Here is a 14,046-nt window from a genome sequence, read left to right as displayed (position 1 = left end):
AGAGTCATCTGTGCTATTAACATGTCTCCTCCGACAAACCTGCATATCCTGTTGTCTCGTCACATTATCCTGGAGTACAATTTGACTCCTGATTCTTAGTAGATTCTCAACTAAAATTTATTGACTAAATGAGCATGAGTAGACACAGGAAATAAAATCTGTTCTTTACTGTTTTCTAGGCTGAGCATTTAGATAAAAGGTGAAATATAGTAGTAGAAGGAGCATAAACTTTGGAGTCAAACAGGGAAAGGGACAATGCCAATTCTTCACTTAGCTATCATTAATAGAATGCATGCCCTTTCCAAGAACTAAGCTAGACATTTTATATACACTCTCTCATTTAACCCTCACAACACTATAGCTGGATATTATTGTCTTTATGTTATAGATAAGCAAATGGAGAGATTAAGAGATCACATCACTAACTGTCCCAGAGACAGGAGTCAAATTCACGTCTATCTAGTGACAACACCTTGAACACTACCTGTATTGTTTAACCTCTGCCAGCTTTGGTTTTCTCATTTTGCAATGAGGTAATCATTTTGTAAGTAACTGTCTACCATGAGAGCTTGTGTCTCATAACCTTCTCGTCCTATTAAGTCTCTTTACCCAACACTTGCCACTATCAGATAAATCCCTGTGCTCAGTTGACCGCTAGTGGCAAAATCTTCCCGGGGTGCATTCCTAGGGTGGGGTTGTAAATTTGTCAAAGTCACAATTTTCCCATTAGTTTCAGTTCGCCTTTACTATACTACAAAGCACCCCAAAATGAGGTGGTTTAAAACAACAGCTATTCACTATTTCTCACAATTCTGTGGGTTGACTGAGTGGCATCTCAGCTGTGTCACCTGGATTCATTCATGTGTCTCTGTTCAGCTGGAGGGTTAGATGAGCTGGGAGGTTCAAGGTGACCTCGCTCACGTGCCTGGCAGGCAGTGCTGCCTGTAGGCTGAGGCGCCTTAGCTGTCATCCTCAGGGGGCTCTCAGGCTTCCACACATGACCCTCCCAGGGCATGCCAAGAGGGGAGATGGACGTGCAGGGCTTCTGGATGCCCAGTCCTGCGAGCCTCATAGCATCACTTCTGCCACATTCTGTTGAGCAGGACCAATGACCAGGCAGCCCAAATGTGAGGGAAGTGGGAAAAGAAATATCTCTTCTTGAAGAGAGAAGGGATAAAGCTCATTGCAGAGGAGAATGGGAGAAATTAGTGTGAACATCTTTGACAAAAAAAAATAGCACAGCATATGATGGAATATGACACAGTGACTAAAAATAATATTCACAAACATTTGCCATCAATACAAGAAAAGCCTTATGAAAAATAGGAGAACAATAATATGTCCTATCATCACAGCAAAGTTTAGAAGCAAACAAACCATGCATAGACTGAAGTGCAAAAGAAAATTAAAAGAACCACATGGGGAAATGAAGGAGCAAGAGGTTGGTGTGTGACCTTCAAGTCACTCCAGGAGTTAAATCACCAGGAGGCTGTCCAGAGCAGAGCTGGCGTTGACACCTCCTCTTGGGGACTGCCTTGGGGTCCCTTTCATCCTCTTCCCTGTGGAGTCTGTCCTGGTTCTGTAGGGGGCGGGGTGGGGGGGGAGGGGCTGCTAGCTTCACCTTTCCTTAATCCCCTGCCTCCTCTGGATCCTCCCTCATCTTTCCAGCCCACGTTGTGCAGTGTGACCTGAGAGGTCACGGGCCGCAGGACGGTGAGGGCTACTGCCCAGCCAGGAGGACTCCCAAGTGCAGATGGCAGAGCCGCCTGCCCCAGGCTGTGAGGAGAGCAGCTGGAGGCAGAGAACCCTTGGTGTCCAGAACCAGGACTGGAGGGAGTGAGCCTGGAGCAGAGAGGAGCGGCTCCCCCTCAGCTGGGAGGGGCTTCTTCCTTGGAAGGAAACCCAGCTCTCAGTTTAATAAAAGGGCACCGATGCCTCTAGGCTCTCTGGGGCACTTGTTCTTTAATGCAATGAAGGCCTTCTTTAAGGCCTCTGCACAAGGTTTATTCTTTTTTTTGTAAAATCTTAGGCTTTAGAGCTTAAAAGAACGCTAGCCTCACTGTGTTCTCACAGTGCCCCACCCAAGGACCTAGGACCCCAGGCGGCTCTGTGTTTAACCAGAAGTTTTGTTGAATGTAATACTTAAAAAAAAAAGAAGGCTTTTATCTTAGTTTTAGTAAGTTGTAAATTTGATATTCTTTTTTTAATAAATCTAATTGCTTTAATGAAATAAAAGTCTCAGTTTCTGTTAAATAATGACTTTTCAGGGAAAATAAAAAGACATAGCTCTTTGAATCTTCACATGTCCCTAAGCTTGAGTATCTGGGGCTGAGAAATAGAAGCATAGCAGAATCGCTCTTTTTTTTCTTTCTTTCCTTCTTTTAAACATATTTTTATTGATTTTAGAGAGTGGAAGGGGGGGGGGATAGAGATAGAAACATTGATGAGAGAGAAACATTGATCCCTGTACTGGAGATCGAGCCTGCAACCCAGGCATGTGCCCTGACCAGGAATCAAACTGTGACCTCCTGGTTCATGGACCAACACTCAACCATTGAGCGACACCAGCTGGGCTCAACTAATTTTACAGATGAGAGACCAAGGCCCCAAGGTTAAGTGACCGCCTTGAGTCACGGAGTGGCCTGGCGACTCTGGCTTGCCAGCTCCTGGTGCTGGCCCTGCCTGGACATCCCCCTCACAGACATTAGTGCTGGAGGTCCCACAGCCTCAGACTGGAGTTTGGTTGGAGAGAAAAGAGACGAGTGGTAATATCTTCCAGATGTCAAGAAGATGACGTTACTTCTGCAATTTAATTGCTTGTAATAATGAAGGGGTTGAGAGAAGCAGGGAGTAATTAAAGATTCTGAGTAAAGCAGAAGTTCAGGTTTAGCAAGTTAATGATATTGGCAAGTGCAAAGGACAGGGAACTCCAAAGCCACAACTACCTACTCTTTTTGAGAAGAATGTGGCTATGGTGACTGTATTTTATAAACCCAAAATATGGCCTGACAAAGGAATCAAAAACATGCTTTAAAAGAAACACCACTTTTGACTTAGGAATTTATTTTTTATAAGCCTTAACAAAGGAATAAAAATAAATCTATATACTTATACATTCAAAATGGTCTTTGGAAAAGTATAAAAGCACCTATAATTGGGACTTTCCCAGAAAAATCTGACTTATAAATATGCCTCAAGAGAGAAAAATGATTTCTTTGCTGTATTGTATACATGAGTTTGTGGTTTTAGAAGTTTTCATTTTGCTACATGCTCACTTCCTCCATCAAATCACTGAACTCCTGTGGGTCCATTCCCATGTCCATAAAAGGATCAAATTATAAAAATTACTATGAACCTCTAAAGTTTTAAAATTCTATCAATCTATACCTGCCCCTCACATTTATTTTTTAAGGTGCCTTTCATATGGTATCTAACAAATTACTTTCGTGGTTGGTAGAAGAGAAGCTAGAGGGACAGGCATGTGCACTCCATGTGCGATGGCCCCTGAGAGCGTGAGCTGGTAGAAGCAGGGCCTTCATCTCTCCTGCTCAAGGCTGGATGCTCAGTGGCCAGACAGGGGATGGCGAGTGGCATGCCCTCAGTGGTTATTGGATGAATGATTGAGTCCATATTTGCTGTTACCATGTATGTTAATTCAGAATATGGCTGCCCCCTCTCTTGGAAGAGCATAAATATGATTTTATTTAAATACTTTGTAAGATTTTCAAAGTAGAACAAAGTGATCCCTCATATAAGCTCACAAACTAACATAAACTGATATTCATTTTAATATAAGGTGATGGAAGAAAATTGCAAAGAAAATATGGAATTTATTTTGTGAAATCTTGGTATGTAGCTAACTGAAATATTTTTAACAGCTTTATTGATATATAATTCACACACCATAAAGTTCACCCAATTAAAGTGCACAACTCAATGGTTTTTAATGCATTTACAGAGTTGCTCAATCATCACAATAATTTTAGAACATTTTTATCACCCTAACAAGAGACTTTTTATCCACTAACGGTCACTTCTCAGCCACTCTCACCTCTTCTGCCCATTCTCCAGTTCTAGGCAACCACTAATCTACTTTCTTTCTCTATAAATGTGCCTATTCTGGACATCCTATATAATAAAAGCCTAATTTGCAAATTGTCCCCTCCATTGGGAGTTCGACCAGGGGGCGGGACCAGCCAGCCAACTGCAGGAAGGGAGGCTCTGGCCAGCAGTCGCTAGGGACCCTATCTGTGCAAGAACTTTGTGCACTGGGCCTCTAGTTTTATATAAAGTAGAAAAAAGTTATTGTAGCATAACCCCAACTATGACATATTCAATGTATCCTATGAATATGCATATGCATGTTCACATATATATATCCAAATTGAAGGAAGCACACCTAAATACTAAAGTTGATTGTCTTCAATCATTCAAACTTATCATTATTTTCCTACCTTCTGCACTGATAACAAGTTAGTTATCAAAACGTGTTTTTGTTTTTAGTTTATAGAACATTTAGATCATGTTGATGATGCTATGAAGTGATTGTAAAGGGTACTTTTTGAAGAGATAAAGTATTAGAGTTAGGTTGAAAATTTCTACTTAATAAATAACATTTCTTTTTTCAAGTTTAACGGCTTTGCCTTTGCCATCCACGGTTTTTTAATCCTTTATTATACATTTTTTCAGCTTATATATGATACAGTTTGTAAGAAGCTTTAAAATCCTTTCTTAAATGAAGCCCACTTTAAACACATAGATAAATAATATAAAAGATTGATGACTGTAACACAGATGCATTAGCTAGAGGTGGATAGAGGGGAAAATCATTAGGAACCAAGACCTGTGGTTACATATATCAGTTTGCCGGTTCAGATTTGCTAACAAGGAGAAACATTGACTCTTTTGGTTTCTCTACTTTCTTCTCTTGTTCCCTCAAGGAGTCCCTTACAGGGTAAGAAATATTTCAAACTGAGGAACTAGACAAAGGATATCAGCACTATGCATGGCGTTTATTCAAAATGTGAGGTGTACTGAGTCACAAGCTCAAGAGGCAGCATCTGGGAGTTTATCTTGAACGGCTCCTCCAGGTGCGTCTCGTGTACACAGAAGTTCAGAAATGCAGGATGAAAGCAGAGGTGAGAGACACGGGGCACTGAGACGGAGAGGCACATGGCCACAGCCCACCTGCCCCACAGGACCCTCCTTCTCTGGAGAAGGCACAGGTGGACCAAGCAGCTGCAACTTGGCAATCTGGAGTTTCTAGACCGCTGTCAGGAAAAGCTGCCTGTCCCTCAGCCAGGACCCCGCCCTAGAATCCTGCCTTCCCTCCTCTCCCCACCACAAGCTCAGACCCCAAAGATTTGGGGGGCCCCAGGGACTGAGATTTTTATCAACGTGGATAAACATAAACATGTGTAAAAACCTAGTGGCCTCACCATGAGACCACAAACCTACTTTATCCTGCTTTTCCTACACGTGGCTGTGCTGAGGCCAGATTCGCTTTTCACTCCAGGTTTACTTTTCCAGGACGGCCTCCCTGTGTACCAGCCTGGGTCACTCTGGGGCCTTTCTGCACACCGATGAGGTCTCACCAGGAACACAGCTTCAAGGACTTACCTTGTCTCAGGCTTGGTCTTGGAGAGAAACATTTTATTCCCAGGTGCAAATGCAGAAAACAGGTAAACATTAGTTGCCTGCTCAAGGGAAAAATGGGGACATGGACATTTCTTAAAATATGGTTTGTAGTTCAGTGTAAGTTTCTTGGAATATTATGGTTAATGGAAAAAATAACTTGAACTGGAATCGATAATTTGGTAACTTCTATCCTGCTTTTAGGTTTGTGCATCCAGAAAAAGACAGTTGCTTCTTTATCAAGAGCAAGAAATCTAAAGGCAGTCTCAGATTGTGAATTTGTGAGTGAGAGATGTGTGTGTGCAGGGGGGTGGAGGGGGAAGAGAGGGAAGTACAATTCCAAAGATTCTTTCCAGTTCTCATAGTTTCCACAACCCATCCCATCAACAACTTAGACTATCAACAGGGTTTTCCTTCTTTTTCAATAGAAAATAAGTTCCCTGAAAAGCAGATATAATTTATTCTCTTTGATTCTGGAAAACAAAGAGGCTTCAGAATGACTCCTTCCTTTGCTGACAGTCTCCCATCCTCAGACGTCATGGTTGTAAAGGCAGGCACTTGAGTGTGAGTGTGAGTTTGTGTGTCTGATTTGCATGTGTGTGTGTTTGTGTGCGATGTGTGTTAAGTACACATGTGAGAGTGTGTAAATATTTGTGCAGATATGAGTGTGTGAGTTTGTGTGGTATATGCATGTTCTGTGAATACCCTAAAATTCATAAGGTCTGGAAAACACGCAGGATGCTGGGGTCTTCCACTTCCGGTCACTGACTGAAATCGTGCCCGAGTTTAATCAGTCTCTCATCTTCCTACGCTGATGTTTGGTGCTGGCAGCTGAGGGGGTTGTACGAAATAGGCTGGGGTTCAGCCACCTGCCCAGTGACTACAAATAGGGTCCCCCTGCCCAGCCTACAGCAGCTGGAGCTGACAGGCCACCAGACTGGCAGAGCCCTCTGGGGCCCCACGCCTGGACTCACCTTTGATGGTCTTGACTTCACTGTCACTTCCAGTCGCAAAGCCTCCAGCCTGAGACTGAATAGCACAGTCCCCCTGCCACCCAGACCGTTCATTTCACGCCTGGGAGAAATTCTGCCGGTTCCCAGGCAATTGTGCAACTCCCACCGCTGCTGATAAAACTTAATAGAGGGAGAAGTTCTCACACTCCCAGAAGAATTTATTGGAGAAAATGTTTTTAATATAAGTGATTGATACATTTTCAAAACTTTTATGACTGTCAGTACTATTACTGGTAACATAAAATGGTGTCCAACTTAGCCAACATGATACAGCATATTTCTTAAACTCTTGAGTACACTCCCTCCCCCATATTTTGACATTCTTGAATTTAGGGTGCAACTACCTATCAATGGCATGTTACAATTTAATTAGCAGCATGTTTTCATTCTTTTCAAAACACAGTGTATTGGTATGTCTTTCAAACCCATGAGAGATGAGAGCATCGTAGCGTTGATGACTCCACATTAATCTCTGTAAAGCGTAATATTTCAGAAAGGCAGGGATGTGTTTTAAAAAGGGGACCTTGCTCCTTTGGAAGTGAGACGTCGCTGCTCCTGGTCAGAAGGAAGCATGACCAAGACCGAGGTCAGGCAGGCAGTTGAGGGGGCCGCATGAGAAAGCCCCGCCGATGACCACCCACTGTGCGTATTCTCAGGTCCCAGAGGGCAGAGGTCCCGCCTGCAGCCTGGGGTCCACCCCCGGGGCTGGGTCGCCTGGCCGACCGCAGGCCCTCTCCTCTTGGTGTGCTGCCCAGCCCTCTCAGGGCTGCCCCGGTGCCCTGCCTCAGCATGTTACAGGGATCATTTCTTTGAATCTCAAGGTAGCCCTTTGAGAAATGCACTCCTGGCACTTCCATTTACAGATCAGAAAGTGGAGGCAGCAGGAGCTCCTTCATTCCTCATGGGATGGCGTGAGGCTCAGAGCCCGCAGTGAGCCCCTCCTTCCCCCCAAGCCTACACTGCTGCCTGCGTTTGGGGAAGTCATGGACGCTGACTTGTAGGCCTGGGGCCTCAGCCCCTGGGAAACACACAGCCCTTCCCAGCACCCCTGGGAAACACACAGCCCTTCCCAGCACTTAACTTAGGTGCCCCTGGCCTCCCTAGCTTGGAGGTTTCCTTTACTTTCTTTCTCCCCCATGCTATAAAACCCCACTGCCTCCGTGCAAGGGAGCCCTGAGGAAAGAGTCTGATTAAATGCATTTACACTAAATTGTGGGGCACAGATGGGCTTGAGGAGTTTCATCCTGAATGTTTGTCATTTGTCAGCATCTTAAAAGAGCCGTGGATGGGCATCAGGAGCAGAGAGTGAGCAGGGGCAATCAGAGGAATGGGGCAGGGGTGAGGGGTGGTCATCTCAGGCGCCAGGCATGGCTGGGTCCCTGTCCTCTCGGCCCACGGGCCTGGTCTGTTCCCCAGCCTGTGCATCATGGGCCCGCCACGCATGCAGAGTCAGCCCGAGACCTGGCCATGGCCGCACAGGCTGCCCGAGCCCAGGCCCTGGGACAAGCAACTCTCAGTGTTCTCCCCACGGAGGCCGGCTGCACGCGGTGCTTCCAGAGGGCAGGAGGTGAGGCCTAGGCCCTGCACACGCTCACCCACTCAGACCCTTCCAGGAGGGCAGGCTCCCTCTGTGCACTCACTCTTTCAGCCACTTTCTTCTCTTACTGGAAATAAGCCGCCCTCCCCCTACCCCCCCACTTGGAATTCTTTCTGCCACAGCGGGGCTAGTGGCCAACTCCTTCTCTGAGGCCCCTTGTCCAGGCCCCCGCGGATGCACACAGACAGCGATTGAGCAGCTGCCCTGGCCGATGGGCCCCGCCGGGCAGCCCCGAAGGAAGAGGAGGCCAGGCCCCAGCGAAATCCCTAGTGATGTGGTCACCTGAGCCCGGGGATGCCAGCTGCCCAGTAATGAGGGTAAGAGGAAGGGGAATTGCAGCTCCCCAGTGGTCACCCCCAGAGTTAGTGTCTCCCTTGTCTTTCTCTCACCGTCCCCGCCCCCTTCCAAACATTTTCTTCTTCCGAGAAGCAGGTTGAATAGGTTCATTTTTGCACGCATTTCCCCCCTCACTTCAGTGACAAGTGGCCCTTTTTTCTGCAACTTTCTGCTCCAGGAACTCCATAGCTTCACAGCACCTCGAGATCTCACATGTGCTGCTTCCCTGGACATCCGCACCCCGGGAGACCGGCCTGCGGTCCTGCCTTCCCGAGACATGACTTGGGAACCCCCTTCCCGGCCACCCTTCCCTACACCTCCAGCTCCCCACTCCCCACAGCATAGCCCCCTTCTGGGCTGGTCATCGTCTGACATCGTTTAACTTATTCGTCACTAAAGTCTACACGGGCCAGGGTTTTTTTCTAGGTTGTTCATCACTGGGCCAGCAGTGCCTGAAAGAGCATCTGGCCGGAGCTATGTGCTCGCCATGTTCCTGGATGAATAAGAAATGATACAACTCCTAGTTATAGAAATTCCTTTGATGTGTTAGCTCTAATGTTTACTTTCATATCCTGTGCCTATTCCATCAAAAGACACCCTTTCCCCATCATCTGCTCTTCCCTCCACAAACGTGCAGGGAGCACCCGAGACACGTCAGCTCAGTGGGGTCAGCAGGGTGTGACCGGCTCTGGAGCAGATGCTGGTTTCCTGGGAGACAGCGGTGCAGGCAGATCTCCAGGGCCCAAGGTGTCCAGGGGCCTGTCCAGAAGCGGCGCTGGCGTGGGGTTTGGAGATGTGAGTCAGCCTTCTGCGAGGACGTGAAGATGAAGGGGGAAGGACCCTGTGCTCAGAAGGGGGGAGGGGGGCTATTCGGCAGAGGCAGTGGCACGGGTGCCCTCACGCATGCCTGGCAGAGTTCAGGCAGGAAAGGTGGGAGCAGGAACGGAGAGGGGACCAGCTCCATGCAAGAGGCCTGCGGTCCTGCCTTCCCGAGACATGACTTGGGAACCCCCTTCCCGGCCACCCTTCCCTACACCTCCAGCTCCCACTCCCCACTGCATAGCCCCCTTCTGGGCTGGTCATCGTCTGACATCATTTAACTTAATTATTCATCACTAAAGTCTCAGGCCCACACGGGCCAGGGTTTTTTTCTAGGTTGTTCATCACTGGGCCAGCAGTGCCTGAAAGAGCATCTGGCCGGAGCTATGTGCTCGCCATGTTCCTGGATGAATAAGAAATGATACAACTCCTAGTTATAGAAATTCCTTTGATGTGTTAGCTCTAATGTTTACTTTCATATCCTGTGCCTATTCCATCAAAAGACACCCTTTCCCCATCATCTGCTCTTCCCTCCACAAACGTGCAGGGAGCACCCGAGACACGTCAGCTCAGTGGGGTCAGCAGGGTGTGACCGGCTCTGGAGCAGATGCTGGTTTCCTGGGAGACAGCGGTGCAGGCAGATCTCCAGGGCCCAAGGTGTCCAGGGGCCTGTCCAGAAGCGGCGCTGGCGTGGGGTTTGGAGATGTGAGTCAGCCTTCTGCAAGGACATGAAGATGAAAGGGGAAGGACCCTGTGCTCAGAACGGGGGAGGGGAGCTATTCGGCAGAGGCAGTGGCACGGGTGCCCTCATGCATGCCTGGCAGAGTTCAGGCAGGAAAGGCGGGAGCAGGAACGGAGAGGGGACCAGCTCCACAGAAGGGGCCAGAGAGAGAAGCCCAGGGGCCTGGGTTACTTCTTGGATGTGAGGGCGAAGCGACTAAGGAAAAGCAGGAGAAGACATGGCCCCTCAGACTCTTGTTGGGACGACTGAGCGTGTGACAGGGACATCCTCCCAGTGGGGCCAATGGACGCAGCAGAGGGCAGCACACTCAGTCCTGGGGGCCCCTCTCAGGACTCTTCAAGGTTGACTGAGATGGGTCAGAACTCTCCCCATCCCCTCCTCCTGGAAGGCTTTGTTCCTTTCGAGTCACGTGGAGACTTAAGATTAAAACAAAGCAAAACAAAAACTCACTCTAATACAAGTGATTTCTCTAGATTGACCCTGAGATGAAAATAAACTTCTAAAATCTTCTCACAGACGTGGAATATGGTGCCAGAGAATAGTTGCATAGCTTGATAAACCCAAAGATTTCAGGTAAATGTATTTTTTTTCTACCAGGGGTGTTTTTCTTTTCTATGGACAAAAATGCTTTCATTTTCATCAAATCATTTTCTAGCAAATGACACTCATACCACTAGGGTTGTACCTGAAATGGTTTAGAATTTTAAAGTTTATGTATATATTGACGGTATTGTACAGGTTCACTTTCCAGAATCATATAAACTCAAGTACAAAAGAAATGCAACCTTATAGCTCTACAGCCATACTTTTATTTTGGGCCCCGATTCTGCCTGGTACTAGAAACCTTAATCTCGCCACCTCGGTACATAATTTGGTCTTTGTATATATTTAAGTAACACTGTGTAAGTAACAAAGTAGGTTTGAGTCAACTGTAGAGCTGCAAAGCAATGGTTTTCTCTTCAAAGGGGGTCATTCACATTTAGATGTGGGGCTAGTTCACAAGGCTGGAGAGCACTGGTAATGGAAATGCTTTGCCCTTACAGTCTCCGGCCTGTTTTTGGTGTCTTGAGGACACTTACATAATGGGCTGGCGAGCCTTGCTGAGTCTTCTCTGAGCATGTGATTGCACACTGGTGCGGTGTGTGCCCAGAAAGAGAGCACTGGGTGGGTCCTTTGGGCACAGAGCCAGCACACAGGGTGCGGGGACTAGAGTTCAGTTACAAGAGAGGATACCCAAGGACAGAGAGTCCTCTCTCTAATTGGTTCCCACACCCCAGCCAGCTTTTCTTTTAGTCAGACTAGAAGGGTCGATTTGCTCAAATTAATGTGTGTTGGGATTTGGGGAAAATTTGCAATTGTCCTAGTCCCTTAAAAAAAATCCTTAACACTTGGGTGTCCATTTCTGCCCAGGAGTTATATTTACACACATGTTTGCAGCGCTGGGAGCTGCCACAGCTTAGTCAGGTGGCACAAACCTAAGTTAAAGTGAGGTGAGGCGCCCAACACTCCCAACGTCGAGTTCACAGATGTTCAGCTGCTCTCATGGAAGCAGAATGAATGGATCAGACAACACATGAACAGACCGGTGCGTGCCGAGTGCTGCTCTAACAGGAAGGAGCACGGGAGATCACTCCTGGGAAGGCTGGGGCCATGCGCAAGGGAGCGAAACTGGAAAACTGAGTCAGCAAAAGCACTTTGAGACTAAAAAGTGTAAGTGTGATGGCCACCGTTTTGATTATTCTATCACATCCCTTTTACAGATGAGCATCTAGAAGGAGCTGAACTGGAAATGCTCGTTTTATATGGATCTATGGTTACATATATGTATGTGCCTGTTGGCTCCCTTTACCCAGTGGCATTAATTGCTATGCTTTTTCCTCAAACCCAAAGCTCATCTATAGATAAAAATAACATTCATTTCACATGAGTTGGCCATTTTGTGTTCCTTTGAGCCCAGTTTAATTTTGTCATTGGCCTGTGGTCCCAGGTTTCTGAGGTCAGAGATGCAGTCCTTCCTTCTCCTTCCGTAACCCCGGACCGTCTCAGAGGACAGTGGCTGTCTCATTGGCAGGCTGGGCGATGCTCAGAACTTTCACTGATTGTGAAGGCGCCATAGGGCAGGGCTTTTCTCCAACGTGCCACTTAGCAGGTGTCGCTGGGCTCCCTGGGATCTAATGAGAATCAGGGAGATGCTGGGAAGCTTTTAAACTCTATCCAGGGTTCGCAAGGACTGCGGATAGGATGCGAGGGTGACCCTGTGGACAGTTAAAGAGATGAAAGAAAGCCTTTGGGATTAAATCAGATTTAGGAAATAAAAGGATTAGCAGGACACAAAAGCTAGATTTACGGGTTTGTTTAGCCAGTGCAGTGTGGCATGCTGGGATGCGGGGCATCCAGAAAGAGATAAAAGAGACTAACTCAGGGGTCTCAGGGCAGCAAAGACGAGCAGCCTCCCTTCCCCCAAAGCCTGTTAAATCTTCTGATAATTGAAAATGGGCCAAAAAGGGCTACTCTCCTATTACTAATTCTGACCCTCCACCAAAGTAATAAGAGGCGTTACAATGATGAGCCATCTCATGGATTGGGGGTCAGGGCTCCAACAAGCTTAAGAAATGGAAAGCTCATTTTGTGAAAAGTCTTCTTCACAGATTGTTTCTATCTTGAGCCACAAAGCAAGTTTAAGATTAGAGGGCAGGGATTTAATGTCATTTGTGGATAGCGAAATTCCCAAAGAAACTTTTCTTACATTGGTTCTCTTTGCTCAGTGTTTCTCTTCTCCCAAATTGTCCAATCCAAATCCCAAAGCTAGAAGGGGAAAAAGCACGTCTGGTCCACCCGGCTCTGTAAGTGGGGTGACCTCTGCAGTGTCCTGAAAGATGAGCATCTGACACAGGCAAGGCCCCTCCTGGTCATGGGCAGAACGGTGTGCGTGAGGGGCATGCTCCTCCCTGTAAAACAGTTTTCCAATAGTTATTCCTGGCATTACACCCACATCTTCCTCACCATTGGTCCTTGTTCTGCAAGATGGAGCGACCCAGGACAAACCTCCCCTCTCACTTACATGGTTGCCATTCAAACATCTGAAAACAGCTAGCATGATGCCCTTTAAATAGTCCCTTTTCCTGGTTGGCTTACATGGTTGCCATTCAAACATCTGAAAACAGCTAGTCCCTTTTCCTGGTTGAACTTGCCATCCCCCTGGATAATTCCTATGATTTGTTTCCTGGTTCCTTTGCTGGGACATGGAAGGGAGGAGCCTCCTTCCACACTACTCCTCAGGCGGTGCCTGGAATCGCCAGTGAGGTTTCTCTTCCTAATCAGGTGTCTTCTAATCCCTGGATCACTGTACTTGATGAGACTATCCCATAAAGCTGCCTCATCAAAGCCATCTTCTCTTTGCATGAGACGACAGAAACTGACACCAGAAACCTTTCAAAACTATCACGGATATATGTTGCCACAGCTAGTCATTTGGTATGCATCAGACATTTACTGAGCACCTGCTGAGTATCTGGTGCCTACTTATGCTAGGAATAGATGATAAATACATGGCCATGGCCCTGGAGGAATTCACAGTTTAAGAGAGGAAATAGATACTTAAGTCATCCTATTAAACATGATAGAAGCTGTAAAAGAAGTAGGTTCCAGAGATCAGAGTGGGAGAGAGAGATAGAAACATCAATGATGAGAGAGAATCATTGATTGGCTGCCACCTGCACACCCCACACTAGGCATCGAGCATGTGCCTTGACCTGGAATCAAGCCCTGACTGGTTCATGGGTCAATGCTCAACCACTGAGCCATGCCAGCCAGGCTGAAGTTCTTATTAATCAGAGTCGTTCTCCGAGCTGCAGTTCTCCCACTGACAACAACTTTCTCTCAGCCTGCAACTTCACAGGTGTCTT

The sequence above is a fragment of the Myotis brandtii genome, unplaced genomic scaffold, assembly GCF_000412655.1.
Source record: "Myotis brandtii unplaced genomic scaffold, ASM41265v1 scaffold240, whole genome shotgun sequence".
NCBI lineage: Eukaryota > Metazoa > Chordata > Mammalia > Chiroptera > Vespertilionidae > Myotis > Myotis brandtii.
The sequence above is the reverse complement of the archived record's forward strand: the minus strand, read 5'-3'. Positions refer to the sequence as shown.